This window comes from Homalodisca vitripennis, unplaced genomic scaffold, assembly GCF_021130785.1.
Source record: "Homalodisca vitripennis isolate AUS2020 unplaced genomic scaffold, UT_GWSS_2.1 ScUCBcl_131;HRSCAF=1313, whole genome shotgun sequence".
NCBI lineage: Eukaryota > Metazoa > Arthropoda > Insecta > Hemiptera > Cicadellidae > Homalodisca > Homalodisca vitripennis.
Window position 1 is genome coordinate 81,889 of NW_025776243.1, and position 14,057 is coordinate 95,945.

The 14,057-nt window shown below is 32.7% G+C and overlaps 1 non-coding gene across 1 annotated transcript; it reads right to left on the bottom strand.

Moving 5' to 3' along the window:
• Window positions 1-263: 263 nt before the first annotated feature.
• Window positions 264-334, bottom strand: Trnat-ggu. The gene has a single exon. It is a non-coding gene; the product is annotated as a tRNA-Thr (tRNA).
• Window positions 335-14,057: the final 13,723 nt, after the last annotated feature.

Consider the following 14,057-nt stretch of genomic DNA (forward strand, 5'->3'; position numbering starts at 1 on the left):
CACAGTCAGTTTCACAGCCTGACTAATACTCATTTATTGAACAATGACGGACGTCTATCACTTGGTTCATTATTGTATGAGACATTAACGAGTATGTTTGATATGTATAAGAAATTGAATGGCAGTCATCTTGAAACCTTAAGAGATATTAAAAAGTTAAATCGTAAAATGTATATATATATATATATATATTCATTAAATTTGTATAAATGGCAATAGCCGAATTTAATTTATTTCAATAAACATTGAATCGCAAAAAGTACTTGCTCCGCCGGGACTCGAACCCGGATCTCTCACTTACCGGGTGAATGTGCTACCATTACACCACAGAGCCCTCACTTTTTACGATTCAATTATTTTGTATTTGGCCGTTTCTTTCACATATGTGTTTAAATAACCAAACTAACATATGATCGGAAGACCAAATACCTGTCAAATGACTTCTATTTACATTCATTTAATTTGTATTAATGGCAATAGCCGAATTTAATTTATTTAAATAAACATTGAAATAAATTATATATATATATTATATATGTATATTTTATATATATATATATACATACATACATATATATATATATTATGATGGTTTTTGGAATATGGTGGTTATGATTCCGTCATGAAGGCGATTCCAATAAACATATTTCCATGAAATCCATCCGAAAGGCTACATTATGTTTGAACGAATAAATATTTTATGTGTTTCTCTCCTTATTGGAATTAATTGACGATAAAATAATTAAATATACTTAACAGTCAGGTATACACTTTGCATTGACTAAATATATCTCCGCCATCAACCTTTCTCAAATTATACTTGATTTTGAATTTATAAATATATTATACTATTACCAAGGATAAAAATATAAACACACCAGAAATATATAATTGATAGCTGCTGTTGTTTGTATAAATAGAACAGTATGAAATACCAAGAGAGAGACGGAGCAAAAGCCAGATGTTTCTGAACAGGGGCGATCGCGATCACAATCAAAGGGCAATAAGATGATGATTGATGACTATATCAGGATGTATCAGATCATAAATCAGTCATGAGATATAGATGACATTGTTTGATATCGTCTGGGATTCATATCACGATACGTTGAATTTACAGTTATAAACTGAATAAAATAATTTAGTGTACACATACTCTTACAATACACGTACAGCAAAGCCATGATAAGAATTATTGATTGTGTTAAATTTATTTACTAGTTATATATCCATATATATATATATATATATATAAATCTCCAATAAGAAATCTTCAAATGTATTAACAGTTTCTATATTTCGGCTTAAGCCGTCTTCAGGAAATTACAAACATAAATAGGGCTATAAGAACATAATAAAAATAAAACAAAACTTCAACACAGAAAATGAAAATTAAGAAATATAATATATATATATATATATATATAAAATCTGACACATATGAGTTCTTAAGAAACGAGTGTATATATATATATATATATATATATATATATATATATATATATATACATAATATATCAGATTATTAACGTCTTATTTAATTATTTTTGATTTACCTCGATTTAAAGCACAGCCGGTAGAAAAACTATATCCATGGTCTTATTTTAGGTCCGGCTAAAATTTGGAGGCCATATGGAATATGTTTTTGAGCAGCAATGAAATATAAAATGTTTGAATTCTTCAAAAAGCCATGGGTATGGTAGTTGATATTTTTCTGTAAATTATGCCAGAAATTCAGTAACACACCTACAGGGGCAATGAGAGTTACTTAAGCAAATGTTGAAGAAATCTTGTGGATCATGATAGGATTCCTAAGAATCTCTGGGTGTCAATTAGTAAGGGGTCATATACACTATACAGCTTGACCTCAAACAATAACAAAGAGAGTGACTTTTTAGATTGATCTAGATAACTGTGGCTATTTTAAGTATTAAATTGGACATTCCTAACACAATCTTACAGTTGCCACATGAAAGTTGGGAGTCATACAAAAGCAGTAGGACCTATAGCTTTCAATCAATGATCATTTTTATCTCTTGAGAGATTTTCTCCATATCAGGAGTATACATTACACTCCTTTTGGCGGTTCAGATGGAAAATATTCCATATAAAATAATCCTCGAGCATCAGAACAGCGTGTATAAAACTGTTCCATTCACCATGAACTACCAAGTCCTCGTGTGTTATGTTGACGATGAGGTAACCGTTTACTGATAAAAAAAGAGTTTTAAATCTTTCGGAATTACTGATACTGAAGGAGCATTAAATCATTCCTGACGACGAACTTTATTACCGACACCATAAATGCCTTTTGGGGATTTTAAAAATTCCGAGAGATGTCCTCTGAGAGCAGCCATAAATAAAATATTATGGGCATAAGATCCATTTTTCATATCATATTTTCTACGCATTAACATACTAAGTTCAATGATATCAGAGAGATTCAGTATTTGTGTTTTATTTCAGATTATGGCCCATATAGAATACTGCATGAACTTTGAAACCGATGCAGCGTAGGATTGAGGTATCTTTATTTACAAACAAAGTGAAAAATATACAAATATACAGTTTGTAACGTCTAGAACATAAATTAGATCTCTCCTTATGCACAATCCTACTAAGACAAGGTAGGAATACGTCACACCACATGTCTCAAAACAGGTTGCGCTGATTCATTCATACTTTCAAGTCTATAATTAATTTAATGATCAAGATGGCATGGAGAAAGATAGACTAACAAATTCAGAAAACAAATGTTTACATGTGTGACCGTACTGAGTGCTAGGTTTGAATTAAGCTCAGGCAAATTCCATGGTTGGAAATGGACCATCGTAGAACATATTCTTGTCTATGTAGAAATGAATTATCATGCAAACTTTAAAGGCTCATAGTAGTTCTCTAATAAATATAGTCCCGTTGAGCTGGAGAAGATAATGCAACACAAGAGAGCGCCTAAATCAAGTCGTGTCAATTATATTTTAAATTTACTTCCACTCTATTTTATTTCATTTTACTCTGTAACGTTATTTAGTTGTACTTCATATAGGACATATTTTCGCAACCCAGTTACTTGCTACTGGTTAGTATAACTTGCTTCCCATGTTCTTGGAACTAAATTCTTGTCGGATTGATAACCTAATTGACACGCGAATTGATTGTTTTTTTTTTCGGGAACTTTTTAGTTGCCGAACCTTGCTACCGAAGCTACATCTCGCACACCTTGTCCGTAAGTAAAAATTTATATTTTCGTATCATAAATAACCTTCATGCGAGACGTCTAATTTGACTGTAATGTAATGGAACATTATAACTTGTAAAGTAACTTATCTTAAATGTGTTTTATTTGCCAGATCAACTTGGATAATATATGTCTTTCTGAAGAGACCACGTTGTCGTGATTATAATTTTTCTCGATAAATGGCTAATACCGTCGCGATTTTGTTTTAGGCGAGTTGCAGTTCCCTCTTCGAGGTAATTTCTTGAGTTCAAGCCCAATTACTTCCTGTTTTAGACTTCCAGTCTACTAATCTTCCCCTTTCCGACTACAACTGCATTGTCGAGCCAAGAATGCTGACGCCCGCGTTTGTGAGTCGAGTTCATTGTAAAGGGAAGTTATTTTTAAAGTTTTAGTAATTATTAATTTCGAAGATTCAATCCATAGAACATTGGAATACTTAGGCTCATCCCAAGGTATCAAAATTTAGTTCATTCATACTCTAGTTGGTAACAATGTGGCAATACTTTATTTTGTTTTACGAACTAGAAGAAGTGCTTTTATGTTTATTTGCCAATATTACACATATACGTAAACTTCGAATTTCGAGTATTCAATACTACGACCTCAGCTGTATCCAACTCCATGTGTATTGTCCATTCGGTACAAATCTATGAATAAAAATTATTACTCTATGAAAAAATCTCTGTTAAAAGATTTCGGCTTGTTTAAATAATAAAAGTACTTGTAATTGTAAGCTGGAAAGGGTACTACGTCACATAGGTGCTGTGAAATTGCATCTTTTCACTGACTCCAATATTTCTTAAAATTGTTTACCTCTATGAATGAAAATTTTACATGTTAAAATCTGACATAACTTTACTCCTTTTTTCACAAATTTACGTATTCTGTTGTTTACTCGTTGCCATCATGGATACAAATAAGACCTATGTAAAAATATTCACTAACCCTCAGCCAAATCCCGAGTGAGTGACGTGCACCATCTTCTGACTAACTTCTGCTATCATATAAATGAAGCTTCATGCGAAATTTCAAGTCTATAAGTCAGTTAGTTTGCGAGACTCAGATAGACAAATTTAGGCTTCGCTAAAGCTCAGCAAATAATTCTAAAATTTACATAAGCGTAAATAATATATTTTTGCTTCTTTAGTATGTGATAAATACAACAATCACTATACCGTGTACCGTAAATTAGTTAATTAAATTTCATACAATGTAAATTTCGCAAACTAATCAGCCAGTATAATATAATATTATTTTACATCCAATGTTCCGGAACTAAATTATTGGGCGGAGTAACTACCTAATTGGCACGCGTATGAATTTTTTCTTCTAACCCTTTGTAGCAGCCCAACTACGTAACCGATCAGACCTCGCGCGCTTTGTCCGTAAGTAAAATTTATCTTTTCGTATTATTAAATTAGCCCTTTGATGCCAAACGTATAAAATGAATGTAACGTAAAGTAAATATGTGAATAGTAAAGTAACTTACCCTTGAAGATCTTTTATTTGCTTGATGGAGATAGATAAAAGGTTGTGGCGTCGTCCTTATGGCGACGAGCACGTTGTTATAAATTGTAATTTGTATCATTAAATGGCTAATACCGTCGCGAATTTGTTTTAGGCGAGTTTACGTAGCTGATGTATCTCACGTGTTGTTTGAATAGATGGCTACCACTTCCCAACTTCTACTCCTCTTCTAGAAATAACCGTTCTTAGACTACAGCTTCAATGTCTCGTGCCAAGACGCCGACACCCGGGTTGTGAGTCTACCTACTGTGAAGGGAAGTAAAATATTATTGTTTTGTAAAGTAAAACGTCGTACGCATAATTCAATAGAACATTGGATATTTTAGGCCCACCTAGAAGATATACTTTTTAGTTATTATATTCTAATTGGCAGCAACGTGGCAGTGCATAACTTTTCCTTTACCATCTAAAAGTGGTGCTTTTAAGTTTTCGTAATTAAACTGAACTTATAAGTAAACTTTGTATTTCTAGTATTTATTACTACGACCTCAGAAGTCACCACCCCCATGTGTTATCGTCATACGGTACACATTTTTATTGCGCAACTCTGCTATTGATGTGCCTACTCTGCCATCAACTGGGTGAAACTGAGTGAAAACGCCACAATGCCTGCCATTAAAATAGAATATTTGTCTAAAGATGAGTTGGTATTTGAACTGATATCTAGAGGTATTAAATTAAATAGTGACAGTACAGTAAATGAACTCAGAAAGTCCTTAAGACAGTGTTTGAGAAACAATATTTTACCTACTCCTAGTAGCCTATTAAAAATAGACCACAATCAGGAAGTAAAACTTCTCAGTGACAAAGTGATATTATTAGAACATGGGTGCAGTGAATTGAACAGTGCTAGTTCACCTTTAGAAATCACCAAATTCCAAGAAAAGTGTAAACATTTAATAAACCGTTTATTTTTAGACAACCAGCTAGAACTAAGTTCTGTACATAGTGAAACTTTATCAGCTTTAAAGTGTAGGCTAGTAAATGTTGAACAACAGTTAGCTAAAAACTTGCTACCTACAGTGAACCTAGAACAGCTTAAAGTGTTAGAAGCCAATTTAAATGAATCATTAGAACAAGATGAGGCTATGGAACAGGCAGTGAAAGAACAAATAGGCCCTATTTCTGTACAACCACCAACAATATCACAGCCTACTGTCAGTACCCCCACTTTGCCTATAATGCCTATTTATAATACAAACAATGATTGTATTAGTCAACCTATGTCTGGTTTAAATATGTTTAATAAGTTAAACAACCCTGTAGAATGTTATTTACAAAATTTTACAGTAACAAATGGCTTAGTAGTACCTGAGCTAATAAACTTTTTGAAAACTTTGTTAAAACTAAAATGTGAAACTAGCCTATCAGAAAATGAAATTTTAGCATTGTTACCATGTTATGCAAAAGGTCCACTTTTAGCCAAAATAATAGCCTGTCATGCCAAATGTCAACTATCTACACAGGGAATTAATTAGTGCTTTTATCCCTGTAGGCCTAATTGAAAGACTAAGACTAGATTTAGTTTATAGGCCACAAAGGTTTGATGAGCCACTGTATGAATACATCTATGACATCAAAGAGCTCAGTCAAGTTTTATTGTGTAAAATAAGTGAACAGGACTTGGTAACTTGTATAAAAAGAGGTATTAAGCCTACAGATAGAAATAAGTTAATTTTTGAAAACAATCCCATTTGTTTTACAGATTTGGAAAATGTGTGTATAGCTAGTAAACAATATAACCTTTAATGATAACTTAAGGGACAATTTAAGTAAGACATATGTTAACAACATGTATCCACCACATGTTGAACTTAGAAAAAGTAGGCCTACTGTCAAAAACCCAAAGTTATGTTTCAATTGTAATAGGCCTGGTCACTTAGCAAAAAATTGTTTTAGGAATCCAAAAAACTAGTCGATAGGGGAGTGGTATTACACACAACACCTAAAAATATCCCTCCCCGGTTTCATAAGTTTAAGAATAATAATTTTATAAATAGTAATACAGTAAGAAAAGAAAAACACTATTTTATGAGAGTCTATGGTAAGGTAATTAAAAATTGGAGTAAATTAAACTATATAAAACCTAATTTAAGACTAAATGTTAGACAGTGTAACAATATGCCTTTAATTGAAGCTATAGTGGGTAAAAATGTAAAAACAAACTGCTTATTAGATACTGGTGCTACAAGAGATATAATTAGTAAAGAATTTTATGATAGCCTATTGTTGAATAAAAATGTTTCTAAATTAATGAAGTCAGAGGATAGAATGTTTGGTGCAAATAACACTGAAATAAAATGTTTTGGTTACTGTTATGCTAAGATAAAAATTTCTAAATTTTGTTGGAAAGTAAAATTTTTTGTATTGGATAATTTAAAATGGGACATTGTATTGGGAAACCCATTTATAACTAATAGCAAATTAATTTTAGATCTTGATGGAGATTCATGTTATTTTAAATTCAATTGTAATGAGAAAATAACTATTGTCAGACAACAGCCTTTTGAACATGAAGTAAACAGCATTGATGTAAAAATAGGGTGCACTAGAGCTGAGGCTGAGATACAAAACCTTATAGGGGATTTTCCAAATGTTTTTACTCCAAAATTAGGAGAGGCTCTAGATTTGGAAGTGAAATTAGTTCTCAATGACCCCACACCTGTAAATATTAGGCCTTATTTTATGAGCCCTCCTACTGTAAATAAGATGAAAACAATAATACAGGATTGGTTGGACCAAGTAATAATTGAACCCAGTACTTCAGCCTACTCCAGTCCAGCCTTTTTAACCAAAAAGGACAGACTTGTAGTCAATTATACCGAATTAAATAAAAAGTTACAGAAAATTGATTTTCCCATTGGTGATTTAAATAATTATTATCAACATCTTAGTGGAGCCAAATATTTTTCAATAATAGATTTAAGAAAAAGTTTTTTGCAATGTCCATTATCACCTGACAGTCAAGATCTTACCTCATTTAGCACTATATTTGGTAAATATAAATTTAAACGAGTACCCTTCGGTTTACATGTTGGTAGTGCTGTATTGTCCGCCTATCTGGATAAAGTCCTAGACAATATAAAATTTAAATATGTGATAAATTTTTGTGATGATATCTTAGTGTACAGTAAAGACCTTGATTCGCATTTAGTACATGTCAGAGAGATTGTAAATAGACTAAGCAAACATGGCTTAACGGCAAACCTAGAGAAAGCAAAGTTTTGTTTTGAGGAAATCTCCTTTTTGGGGAACTTAATAAAAAATAATACAGTAACTATAGATCCCGAGCGAACAAGGAGTATAAGAGAATTTATGCCGCCTAAGAACGCCAAGCAAATTTCACAATTTTTAGGTATGACCAATTTCTTTTCAAAATTTATAAATAATTATGCTGAATTATGTAATCCTTTAAATCGTTTAAGAAGGAAAAACGCTAAATTTGTTTGGACAAGTAAATGTCAAGATTCGTTTGTAAAGTTAAAAGAAGCTATAACGAATCCTCCTGTACTCCAGTTAGCCGATTTTTCAAAGCAATTTATAGTAATGACAGATGCTAGTGGAATAGCCGCAGGTGGTTGTTTGTTACAGGAAAACGACCAAAATGAATTAATGCCAATAGCCTATTACTCTAGGAAATTTACTGATGCCGAATTAAAATATACTGTTTATGAAAAAGAAGCTTTGAGTGCACTAATTTGCATAGAAAAATGGCACGAATTTTTAGAAGTAAGAACCTTTAAATTAATAACTGATAACCAAGCTTTATCCTATGTCCTCAATCACAAAAGGAAGGTAGGAAGACTTGCCCGGTGGATCGAGAGGATTTTGAATTTGCCATTTGAGGTGGAATTTAAAAGTTCCACCGATAATGCGCTGGCAGACGCCCTTTCACGTATGTTTGAGGGCGAGTCGACGGGAACAGCTGATCCGAGCCCCAGTGACTGCCGGAACGGTCCTGACCAGGATAAAAATAGATTATCGATTTCCTTCTGCCATTCAAACTCCTCCCGAAGGCAAACATGTAAACGAACATCTAATATAAAGCCTAAAATGCAGATAAATAATAAGTGCAATAACAAGGATAATTTGTGGTTGTTAATTAATGATTTGCCATTAGCGTTTAAAGATTTAGAAAAATATCAACTTCAAGATAAAGAAACTCAGCGAATCATTCAATCTGTTAAAAGCAATAGTAACAATTTATGTTATTTTATAAAAAACAATTTACTGATGTACAAAAGGAATGTAAAAAGTAAGAGTAAGATATTTTTGCCTGTACAGTTAATTGATTTAGTATATGAATTCTTCCACAGTTCTTTAATAGGAGGTCATTTAGGCATTGCTAGAACGCAAAGAAAAATTAATCAGTATTTTTATAGACCTGATTTAGACGAAATTATAAAGGCAAAAGTCAAAGAATGTAATGTTTGTAAAATGAGTAAAGTGTGCCAAAGAAAATATGAAGGCGAATTAGTATCTGTGCCATTTAAGAACAATATGGATTGTTTATTCATAGATCTTTTAGGGCCCTTAGTGAGAACTAGAAACAACAATGTATACTTACTTGTAGTTGTAGATGCCGCCAGTAAATTTCTATGGCTAATCCCTTTGAGGGAATGTAAGAGTGCTGAAATATGTAATAAATTAGACCGCATAATTTTTAACAACTTTTCTGTACCTAAAATAATAGTGTCAGACAATGCCGCATATTTTACATCACTGTATTTTAAGAAGTTCTTATTTAAGAATTTTATTGAACACCGTAGACTAGCGCCTTACAGGGCTAATGGAAATCAATCAGAAAGGCATATTAGAAACATATCTACATTATTACGTAGTTTCTATCACAACTGTCATAGTAATTGGGATAATGACCTAGGCTATATACAATTAAGTTTAAACACCGCCCATAATGAAAGCACAGGTTTTGCTGCCTTTGATTTAATGTTTAATCATTCCTGCAATAATGCTTTATCTAATTTATGGAAGCTAAATGATCTAATTGGTGAGAATTTGTCCAAGGAAACTGTTGTAAACAATTTAAAGAGAGCTGTGGTGAATGTAAAAAGAAGTATAGCACATAACAGTAATAGACAAAAGTACTCAGAGCAAAATGTAAAACATCCCTTTAAGTTTGCATTCCTTAGTATGGATTATAACCCACTATCTAAGCAATAAGGTAGAAAAGTTTTGTGCAAAATTAGCACCAAAATATGTAGGAATTTATAGAATTCTATATTTTTTAAGCCCTGTAACTTGTATTGTACAACACACTGAAAATGTTTTGAATGTAAAAAAGGTTCATATTGTAGATTTAAAATTAAATTAAGACCTGTTCTGTATAAAAAAAAAACTTTGTAGCATCCCTAGCTTAAGGAACCACTTGCTGCCAAATTTAAAAGATAAGATAAAAATCCAGGAAGTTAATTGTTTAGTGAATTCTTAACGAATGTTTCAATGGAAATAAAATATAGAAAAAGAGTTTGTAGGTAGACTTTGTATAAAGAAATGAGACAGAGTTGATCCTGTTTGTAATATAGGAAACAAATATGAAAAGTTGTGTCTGTCTTTTGTATGTATGTCAAAATATTGAAGTTTGAATTTTGTGGATATATTTGAAGTGTTAAAATTCATGTAGATGTAAGATGTATAGGATGTTGTATGTAAATATGTATATTAAGAGTGATGAGTAGTAATAAGAAATGTGAGACTTAGCTTCTCGTGAGGGGACGTTTCATTCCAAAGTATTCGATCCATATTGGTAACTTGTCCGCAAGTCTCAGGGTATTTAATGGCACAACACTATACACAAAACACTGGTATGAATGCAAAAAGAAGTATGAATGTGGCGCCTATATAACAAAACACTACACTACACTTGTTCACGATTTAATCGCCTTAAATGTACTTATTCTTGCAACGACCCGCAAATTCTAAAACGCTGCAACGTGCACTGCATGAAAATAGTTTGCCTAAATTGATTTTCTATTTTTGGTCCCTAAGCGAGCAGTCATAGAACTGCATTGGCATGCGATCTAGCGGATTTGATAGGAAACTTTTGAAACCCCGCGCTATCGTATTGTTATGGTTGAATTTGAATTTATGTAATTAATAAAAGGTTGAATTAAGTTTGTTATTTAGAATATGTTTAAAGTAAAGCGACTAATTAGGTTGCGAAATCAAAACAGGGGGGGATATTCTGTACCGTAAATTAGTTAATTAAATTTCATACAATGTAAATTTCGCAAACTAATCAGCCAGTATAATATAATATTATTTTACATCCAATGTTCCGGAACTAAATTATTGGGCGGAGTAACTACCTAATTGGCACGCGTATGAATTTTTTCTTCTAACCCTTTGTAGCAGCCCAACTACGTAACCGATCAGACCTCGCGCGCTTTGTCCGTAAGTAAAATTTATCTTTTCGTATTATTAAATTAGCCCTTTGATGCCAAACGTATAAAATGAATGTAACGTAAAGTAAATATGTGAATAGTAAAGTAACTTACCCTTGAAGATCTTTTATTTGCTTGATGGAGATAGATAAAAGGTTGTGGCGTCGTCCTTATGGCGACGAGCACGTTGTTATAAATTGTAATTTTTATCATTAAATGGCTAATACCGTCGCGAATTTGTTTTAGGCGAGTTTACGTAGCTGATGTATCTCACGTGTTGTTTGAATAGATGGCTACCACTTCCCAACTTCTACTCCTCTTCTAGAAATAACCGTTCTTAGACTACAGCTTCAATGTCTCGTGCCAAGACGCCGACACCCGGGTTGTGAGTCTACCTATTGTGAAGGGAAGTAAAATATTATTGTTTTGTAAAGTAAAACGTCGTACGCATAATTCAATAGAACATTGGATATTTTAGGCCCACCTAGAAGATATACTTTTTAGTTATTATATTCTAATTGGCAGCAACGTGGCAGTGCATAACTTTTCCTTTACCATCTAAAAGTGGTGCTTTTAAGTTTTCGTAATTAAACTGAACTTATAAGTAAACTTTGTATTTCTAGTATTTATTACTACGACCTCAGAAGTCACCACCCCCATGTGTTATCGTCATACGGTACAACCGTCAATTATTATTGCAACCCCATGAAATAAGCAAGGGATGATATGAATAGTGATCACGATCAGATCATGCGCTACATCTGTTAACAAATTTGACAGAATGCTGAGCATGGAGTGTACCAGGAGAATGATTTGTCACTGAGGACTACAGTCGTATATTACAGCTGACTCTAGATGTCACGATGTATATCATGATACATACACTGAGTATTGTATACTCTTGATTGTATAACTTTGTATTTCCCTGTTCACCGGTTGAATAGTGAAAGGAAAACTGTGACGTGTATAGGGATATTTATTCTAATAGTAATAAATTTGCTATTAAAAACATACTGCTTTGATGTGTTCTGTGGATCTATCGAAAGATAATTGTTTTGTAGAAATATCAATATCTTTCTGTCATCTGATATCTCCATCCAACAGATAAATAATTGAACAACTGAGATTACAATAAAACGTCGAACCCATCACAAAGATAAGATAAGGTTGCGCAGTGCAATGCTGTAAACTAAATAAACAATCTGATAATATATCAACTTTAAATATCTTAAACACCACTTTAAAAATATAAGGTTAAAGTAAATCATATTGTTCGAAATATTTATACTGTTGCTATTGGTGTTGTGGTATAAATTAATAATGCCACATGGTGCGTTATACATTGGTAGCGTCATAATCGGAAGTAACTAGAAATCTTAAAAGGTTACTTATAAACAGACGTTTTAGATTCAAATTACTATTATGTTACACGTAGCGTAGCATTGTCTAAATTACGGAAGTGAATTTTTTTTATTTTTAAGCGAATCGCATGGTTGCTATACGTGAAATCCAATACTTTCTAAGGAGTTTTAGTTCTTAGAAAACCAAATATAGTGCTCAAGGAGAGGAGGATGTTATTAACTCCGATACTTATCTTCTAATACAAACCTAGTCTTGATTATTTGGTACGGTATCTTAATGCAAATGTTCAACCTTTGTTCTAAATTATTTTTCATGAAAATTGCCACAAAAAAGAAATAAACGTTTAATACTAACGGAAAAGAATAAGAAAAAGATAAGAACATAATAAAGATAATAGGAACAGAGTTGCAGGGAGTGACACCAAAGGGGATCTTATTTATACTAGTGATTCTTATAAATTCACAACGTATATATGGGCTGATCGATGTCAACCATCGGTCAAAATTAGGCTGCTCTGTTTGCCAATTCTGAAAAATTACCTAACAAGGAAACATATATTATCAAACAGATTACAAATATCTTATAAGGTTATGTAGATTTAGAGTATGGTTTTGAAAATGTTATCTTTAATTAACTAATGGTATAAATAAAACAGGACTAATCCCGTTTCATAATTTGGCCATCTTGTTTCTGCCGTGATGATCGCCATTTTCTATTGGTCAGTTTTCAGTGATTGGTCTGGTACAGCAGACCTAGTGTGACCTGCATTCTTTAGTTCGGTTTCAATAATTACTGTTACTGCTTTTATTTTATTAGGATTTATTTTTTATAAATAGCTTGCATGGAGTTTACAAACAACTCATATGTTATAATATCTGGCTTATTCATGTCATAACGCTCTTATGATTTCAATATTTTAACTTAGATTGTAGTTGTATGTTAGGTTGGCAACCTCCTAGGGGAGCTTTATGCTCTGCTGACTCATATTTTGTTCCACTCAAAGTTGCCTAAAAGAACTGAGGTTGTTGTAGAGATAGGTGTTACTGTAAGAAGGGTATATTATCCAAGCGAATGAACACATATGGCTCTATCTACTGTACTCGGGTTGCACAAATCGCGTGTAAACTTAAACCATTGAATGCGGAAAAATAAACCGGTGGAATTTTATTGTCGTAGTACCAAACAGAACGTAACGTAAGAGTTTCACCAAAACAGACGGTCTGACGGGTTTTGTCCCTTATTAAAAAAGAATTCTTTTAATCAAGAGGAACCTATGTACCTGGGTTCAAGTTTTAGAATTATTCTATTGAGAGTTATAACATAGATAGGCAGACGGACAAGACTATGTTCAAGATCAAGAGGAACCTGTGTACCAAGTTTCAAGTCACTAGGACGGTTGTACAACGACAAATTTTGGAAGGCTTGCCTCTGTCCATAGAATTGACTACTTGCTGATAATGATAACCCTCTCTGTTACAATGATCTCTTTGATTTGTTATTGAACATAGGGGAAATATTAATAGGTAACT